Below are 8,178 nucleotides of genomic sequence, written 5' to 3' on the forward strand. Positions count from 1 at the left end.
CGGGGAGATTCCACCGCGTCCGTCTCTCACGGGGCGAACTGCTCCCGATGGACGAACTCACACTCGGAGTCTCGAACGGAAGCACTTGAGTCTCCGTAACCGAGAATCGTTGACGCTCAAATGGTCCAATCCGACGGCAGCACTTTCGCAGGGCCAATGGGAGAGCTTGCTGCGCTCTCGCTTCAAATATGCCGCGGGCCGAGAAAGGGTTCACCGTCAGGGCCACGGCGCCGTGCTGTCTGGACGCTCAGCTCACGTTGAAACACGTCGCTTCTCTCCTTTTGGCACGGCTCGCCTCCAGTGCACTGATGCTTTGCAGAGAAGTATCCAGAGTTTTTAAGGAGGCGTTCGCCGAAGAAGTTTGGCGTCCGGCTGAATTTCTGGGCGGCTTTGGCCAGGCACAACAACGCAGTTCTGGCACTGCGCAGACAAGTTTTGAATGTCCCTGTCCAGGCCTGGCCACCACAGCAATGACCTCGCGACTGAATTCATTGACGAGGAGCCCTGATGAGTTTCATGTACCAGCTGTAACATCCATTCCTGCGCTTTCCGTGGTATCACCACTCTGTTGCCCCAGTAGACTAGACGGTGAGCCAACTATAGGTCCAGCTTATACGATCAAAAAACGGCAAGTCTCGCGCCATACCTTTAGTGGTTTGAAGCCATCCATGCAAAATGAAGTGCGTGACACTGGCTAACATCGGGTCCTTGGCCGTCAGCTCCTGCGATTCGTGGTCGTCACTATACCTTCTTCCAGGGATTCCAATGAAAAGACATATTCCGGCGGTTCACCCTTGGTCCCCGATTCCGTAGTCGGCGCTGGTAGCCTGCTGAGGGCATCTGCTGTCAGCAGCTGTTTTCTTGGCGCGTACTTCAGCTTGTACTGGTAGCAACCCAAGAATAGTGCCCAGTGTTGAATTCGCGCGGCAGCCATCGGCGGCGTCTGACTGTCAGGCCTGAGCAGTTCCAGCAGTGGTTGATCGTCGGTCACCAGAGTAAACTGCCGACCTAGAAAATAGTCACGAAAACGAGAAACTCCAGAGCTGAGGGCTAATGCATTTCGCTCCAGCTGCGAGTAGATTTGCTCTGCTTTTGTTAGTGTTCTGAACGGAACACAATTGGCGAGTGCTCATTTCCTATCGAATGAAATAGCACTGCGCCCACACCATACGGAGATGCGTCACTCTAGTTTCAGCTCCTTGTTATAGGATCAAAATGCACGAGAATTTGCGCATTCTTCAGGCTTTGTTTAGCTCGCTCGAATGCCGACTGCTGCGGCTGTAACCACTCCCAACAGGTTTCTTTTACATGAGCAGATATAACGGGCTGAGCACAGTCAACATATTCGGCAGAAACCGTGCGTAGTACGTGAGCATACCAAGGAACGAACGCAACTCGCTCACGTTACTTAGGCGCGGGGCTTGCATGATGGCGTCTACGTTCTTTTCGATAGGTTGTAGGACTTGCCGATCGATACAATGCCCGAGGTAAGTCACTGAAGGCTGCCGGAACTTGCATTGTCGGCTCTAAACTTGACCCCATGCTCCCGGAATCGTTTCAACACTTTCTTGAACAGCGCTTCCTTGTCCCCTTTGCCTTCAGACACTAACGTCGCCAAGGTATAGGCTTGAACGCCTGGTAGCCCGCTGAGTACAGCGTCCGTCTTTCTTTGAAATATAGCTGGTGCAGAAGCTATAGGGAACCTGCACTGCATAGGTAGCGCTGCAATTGTCCCGCAGCATGACTCAAAAATGCTGCTGTTAGCTGCTTGGTTCGCAATAAACGACCGAGCATGTTCAGCAGCATTATAGATACGCGTGTGTCTGATAACGTCCTTGCCCGGGCGTTTTGGATGTAGCCCAGTTATATGACACACGCCAAGCAAAGCTTCGACGAGCGTGCAATATGATCCCTGTGAGCTCATGCAAGTGGCGTGAAAATACCCTAAAAAGCCGCCTCAGAAGTATTTGCTCTTCCCGCTAGGATATGTTACGGCGCGGCGATCGACGCAGCAAAGTTCATTACAGGTTGCCTATAGCTACTGAAGTCTGTTTATTGGCAGCAAATTTACAAAATAATAACCAGCTCGTTTACGTATACATGCTTGTGAATGGAGCTGGGCAGCATCATTGCATGCGTGCCGAGCCATGCATAAAAAAAAAAAAAAACAATATTAAAAACAGCATTGACATGAAAAATACATGAAATGAAAAGAACAAAAAAATATAATTTGCAACACAAATCAATGAAAGTTAAGTGCAAAAAAAAATCTGCTATACAGTATTCCTTACTGATAATGTATCTAGAATGAAACAGCACAGGCGAACTGTAAACGCTCAATCGCATTGTACAAATGACCGAATGGACTGTAATTTTTCGAAGAGATGTGAGTGACGTATTGATTTCAGATTTATTGAAGGTACAAGGTACATAAAAACCCTCGTTTTTTTCCCCCGTAATCTGTGTAAACACGCGGAACTATAAATCTTTCTGTACGGCGCAAACATCGCGTTTTTCTATTCTTACATTTGAAACCTTCAGAAAAGTAGTGCTTATACAAAATTTCATATGAAAACTATTTCTCTATGGACAATATGTCGAAACGAACCATGTGCAGTAATACACTTTCATTGTGGAAGTTAGTACCATAGGACAGGCTAGAGGCAATTCTTAAAATACCGTTTAGAATATTTAATTTGTAAGTGGAGGCGGACCCATATAGAGTGAGGCATTATCTTAGTACCGACTCGCCTAAGCTCTTGTAAACCATTTTTCTTATACGTGCATCACACAGCGATCTCAGGGAGAATAGGTAAGTACAAACCGTTCTTAAACGCTTCCGCGATATTAATATTCCATGATAGTGTACTGATAGTTGTAATGAAAAAGTCCGCGATGCGTGTTAATGGCACAAAGTTCGCGTGACGCTTCGTCAAGGGGCACTTGGTTGTACGCGTCCTTCAAATCCACGGTGCTGAAGTATTCACCTCCATTTAAGTTTGCGTACATGTCCTCGACTACTGGAAGTGGGTAATGCTCTATATCACATGCAGGGTTAAGCGTGACTTTAAAGTCTTCGCATATTTTTACGGCGCCATGCATCTTTCTTCATGACAACTACGATGGGCGTAGCCCATTCTGAATATTGCACAGGGATATTCAATTTCACGAGAGACCTTATCACGGAGGGCGTAAGGAAGTGATCTGGCCTTACAGAATTTCGGTGTCGCCGTCTCCTTGAGCTTTAGGCTGGCGGGCGGCCCCTGGTGAGTCGAAAAGACATCCTTATACTCAGCGAGCAGTCTGTTCACCATGTGGTCGATTGGCGTGTTTCCTGTTGTCGAATCCGGCACAATGAGTTCTTCCATCGGAACACCCGTTTTGCCAAGTGCCGCAATCGGACCGCGGCCGTATCGGCTCGGTCCTCCTGAACAGTCAAGCACAATAAGTGGACACGTTACCGACGTATTTTTGTATCGCACCGGAAGTTTGAGTTCGCCAAGCACCGGCAGTTATCCTGGTTATCCCGCGTAACATGACAACTTCACATGTTATCCTGGTTATCCCGCGTAACATGACAACTTCACATGTGGCGATTTCAAGCGTGGCCACTGCGCTCTATGTCGGTCATAAACGTTCCGTGATATGACGCAAACCGGGAATCCTGTGTCCACTTCCATGTCCAGATCTATTTCCTCGCACCGAAATGTGCGGCGAAACGGTGGTTCCAAGCAGTTTTTCCTTCCAGACATTAACGTCCAGACGTGTGCTTCATCCGTGTTCTCGTTGCTAGACACGGCTTCAACTGCCAGTTCCCTGACGCTTTAGATTCGCCTAGCAGCATTTTCATCTGTTCTGGCCCTGTAGCGTTTCGCCAAATGACCACGTTGCCTGCAACAAACACCGTACGTTAGCCCAGCGGAAGGCGTTATCATCCTGCTTCGAGCTTCATCATCGTCCGCACTCCTGCGCTGCGCCGCTGGTTATCTCTAGACGAAGAGCGATGACTGGCTTGCATTCTTAGCACCGTTGGTTCTTCTGCACTAATATCGTTTGCATCGTTCTCGGCTGTTTGTGCTGCTATTCATAGCGCTTCGGCCCTCCAGCGGCAAGTCTTTCTTTGCCAGTAACTGCTTGCGTAGGTTAGTTGAGCGTACACCGCAAATAATTCTATCTATCCCTCGGCATTCCCCAAATGTGTATCCGTCTGCTATGCGCCGTATTTCGACCAGAAATGCGTACAGTGCCTCACCTCTTGTTGGCAGCAGGTGAAAAATTTATAACTCTCTGCTATCTCTTGAGGCTTCGGGTCGTAGTAGCTGTTCAAAGCTGCGACTGCTTCGTCATAAGTGAGGGAATTCGGTGTCCGAGGTGCAATCCGCCCCGCTAGCACTTGCGCCGTCTGCGTGCTGCCACAAGCAAGGCTCGCTGCCGTTTTGGGTCAGTAACAGCATTGGCTTCAAAATATGCTTCTGCCCTTATAAGGTACGTTTCGCACTTATCTGACTTGTCGTCGAAGGTTGGGAGCTGCAGGCTGGTCATAGCTGTCGTTGGTGCTTCACGCGTCAGTGCCAAGGTCAATGTACATGTCAGTGCTTCGTTGGTCAGCACAAACCGAACAAATACAACGATAACCGATTCCTGTGGTCAATTGCAGCCTCCAAAAACTAACTGAACAATCATAAAATAGTAATGGATTACTATTTACGTTATTTTTCTTACAACTTTTAATTAATACGCTAATAATTGTCACAGGCAGTGTTCTACGTTTTCGTCGGTAATGTCCTTGTGAAAGCGTTAGCAATGACGGTATGTTTCCTGGCGTTAAGCGATGGTGGGAATTAAGAGCTGAGGTGTACGAATACCTTGCGCGCCCCACTAAGCGCCGCGCTTTGTTGTTTGTACTCTGGCGCGACAAAGCTCAACTCACTAAACTTGACCTTCTGTTCCGCCGTCATGAAGAAATTCAAACCCCGGAACACGGGCTATGTCGCATGCTGGCCGCTGAGGCTGGCCGCACGTTCGGAAATCATTGCACGTGCGGCTTGTTTGTAGCACGACCACTGCTCATCCAATGGCAAGCAATATCTCGCTCTTGCACTGCACTGTTCCCACATAATTCAGAAAATCGAAGTCATAACTTTGGTTGCAACTTGTTTATCACAAGTAACTGATTACCGTCTACAGAATACCTGAAAAATATTTGGACTATTGAGGACGGTACTCCTTGCAAAAAGTAATCAATAGATTACAAAATTCGTATGAAACGTTACAAATAACCAATGGTAACGCATGACGTAAGTACACCTCGGCTACGCCGGGAGAACGGTACCTCTGTCTTTCTAAGCGTGCAATGTGTATGCTATGCCTGACCGCGCAGTAGCAGCCATGCGACCTTCTCTTGAAAGAATAGGAAAGAGATAAAAAATGAAAAAAAAAGCAGCCCCATTAAAAAAAAAAGCAGGAATTCGATGGAAAATTGGGGAAAAATCGCCTTTGCACCAGTTGCGCGCGGTATTTCTTCAGTTTATGTGCAGATTATTCGCTTTATTGATATCGCGCTCTTGCTGTATTATTAAGCCCCAATCAAAAAATTAAGGTGAGCGTAGATAGGGCTTTGGATGAGGAAAGTTGACGCATTAGTATCCTTTCAGATGTGAAAACTAATTAAAAAAAAATGGACTGTGGCACTTTATGCATAAAAATCTTGTCTTCTATAATTTTTGGTGTGCCAGGGATCTAAGTTTGAAAAAGGTTGGTCATTTCCTATTGTCTAGTGAGTGCTTTTCAGCGTTCCCGCTTTCGTAATTATTTCGAAAAATAATTGGAGTTTGAGGATAGAAGTGTTGTGTGATATTGGAGTATTGAGTAAAGGCCTGTTAATTTGAATTTAACAGGAACGGAGAAAAGTCCCAAATTAATTGAAGGGAGGGGAAGCAGAAGACGAGGCCATAACAAAGTGTTCCACGCCAACATGTCCCTATTTCTTGAAGATAAACTGTGATCGTACATTGCTCCACGTGATGCATTTGCTTATGAATGGCTATTTTTTGCACGTCCGCCAAATGCAGCAGTGCGCGCACACCATCGCGTGAACCAAGTCGTACGTTTTCTGCAACCTCAGGGTAATTGCAGAGCAAAACGATTGCAGGCTCCACAATGGCACAATAACACACAGCCAGGGCTTAAAGTCCGGGGTCTCGAGGTGTACGTCTGTACGGTGGCCTGACAAGAACGTAGAAGTAGCGCGTCTGAGTGCTCCCAGAGCGTATATTGAACCGTCTACTTAAGAGAAACGCAATGAACTGACGACGCAAAGCAGTGACAGACGCGATTCCAAATGCCCGAACACGCTTCGAGCTGGTGCCGCCTCGACCGCCAGCGTCGGGCGCTATTCTACCAGCGAGTTTCTGACGCCGTGCCTCCATCCTTCACTCACCCTCTTCCAAAGGGCTCTATACGACCGAAGAGGCAGAGACAGTCATCGCCCTAGCCCTTGCACATTCGGATGCCCGAGACATCCTTAGCGATTCATAAACAGCTCCGTTAAACTTTGCCAGAGGCAGGATTCACACTCATGCCTGACACTTGTTGAAAACCTCCACCCAAAATTTAACTACGCAGGATATGAGCTCCTGTGGGAATGCCAGCTCAGTCAGGGAATACCGGAAACGAGACGGCCGATTATTTGGCCTTAGGTTTGATTAGCCAGGCTCAGGACAGCACCGATGGGCTTCTCGAGGGATCGGATGCGCAACTTTAAGCGCTCATTGGTCCTACTCTCCTCTCCTTACCCACTCTAAGCCGATCATCTGAAGTTCAGACCCGCTCTCTTTCGTTTTCTCAGCTGCTGTCCCACTATCGTGGAACCTCCCCTGCATGCTCCCTATACAGCGACCCTTACGCCCCCGTCCTTTTGGCTGCCCACACCCACATCCTTTTTGGCTGCTTGTTAACCCTCCCGCGCAAGGACAGCCCGCCAACTCAAGCTTGGAGGAAAGGGAGGCCCTGACTTTTGCACCGGACCGGACATCCCAGCTTTCTGCGGTGACTTGGGCGGCCGACGTCACGAATAAAATGGACATGAACGCTTTGACGTAGCGGGTACCCAGGGGGTCTAAAACTCATTTCCTTTAATACAGTCTCTCTCTCTCATTCTCTCGTGAATGGCACGGAGGTGAAGACATGCGATGTGATGCGCGTTTAGCAGGTGGGGAGAGTGGATATAGAGATTATAGCGACTTCTCGGCACCGTGCACGCTGTGGATGGGGACGGATCCGAATGGCTGTAAGATGGCGCCCTCGGAGTTATGCAGAAAGGAGGTGGATCCACGATGTGAACAGCACTCGTCCTTAAATGCTCGTGGCTATAGGCCGTGACGTTCGCTGAACTTTCGGACGCGGTATTTGGTCTCTCACACAAAGTGACTGGAGTGAGGTGGCTATCAGTGGGCCCCTGCCCCCGGTCACGGCGATTACCAAAGTGGTAGAACTGCGGACGCACGACGGAGGCTCGTGGCTGCTCTATTGTTGCCGGCATCACCCGCCGCTGTAGAGCGCTCGTTCCCTTCTCGTTTCGCCTTCTTACCATGGCTGTCACTCCGGCGCGCAGCTTTGTGCGGTGTTCAGTGTTGAATACCATTTCTGTGATCAGTGCACAGTTTTTTATGCATTCGTTCCGCTACGTGCGCTATGTGCGCCTTTGCTCATATGCATATAACCTATTGTGGGAAAGCAGGTGTACAATGGCTGACCAGTGTGCGATGAGGCGCTAATAGGTCTTTTGAGCTGCAGGTGCTCAGAAGAAGCGCTTGGTTAAGCTGGAGTTGGTACTGAGCGTTTGACCCATCAGCAACAGCTTTTTTTTTCATATATAAAGAACTTTAACGTTTATTCCCACAGCATTTGTCCCGTATGCACATGTGCGGAGAGAAAAAAAGGCAGATGTTCGGATCGCAGTTATTCAGTACTGTTGGTATGTTTGCTTGTGACGTCTCCTTTCTCAAGTATTTGATTAGCCGATATCCTTTCCCCAATCTTTATTTAGCTGACGGAAACTTTATTTCCCTTTCCCTGACCATCTATTGGTGGAAAGAGTCGCCTAATTGCTTATTGGTGGCTGTCCCCGCCTAGGGCGGAGACAGAGGGCTTAAAGTATGTGTTCTTGGTTAGACCAGG

At 48.4% G+C, this 8,178-nt stretch overlaps 1 pseudogene; it reads right to left on the reverse strand.

The window, feature by feature from the left end:
- Positions 1 to 581: 581 nt before the first annotated feature.
- Positions 582 to 4,542, reverse strand: LOC146204701 (uncharacterized; annotated as a pseudogene).
- Between the last annotated feature and the right edge of the window lie 3,636 nt (positions 4,543 to 8,178).

The sequence above is a fragment of the Amblyomma maculatum genome, chromosome 1 (assembly GCF_055883805.1).
Source record: "Amblyomma maculatum isolate TAMU_Amacu chromosome 1, ASM5588380v1, whole genome shotgun sequence".
NCBI lineage: Eukaryota > Metazoa > Arthropoda > Arachnida > Ixodida > Ixodidae > Amblyomma > Amblyomma maculatum.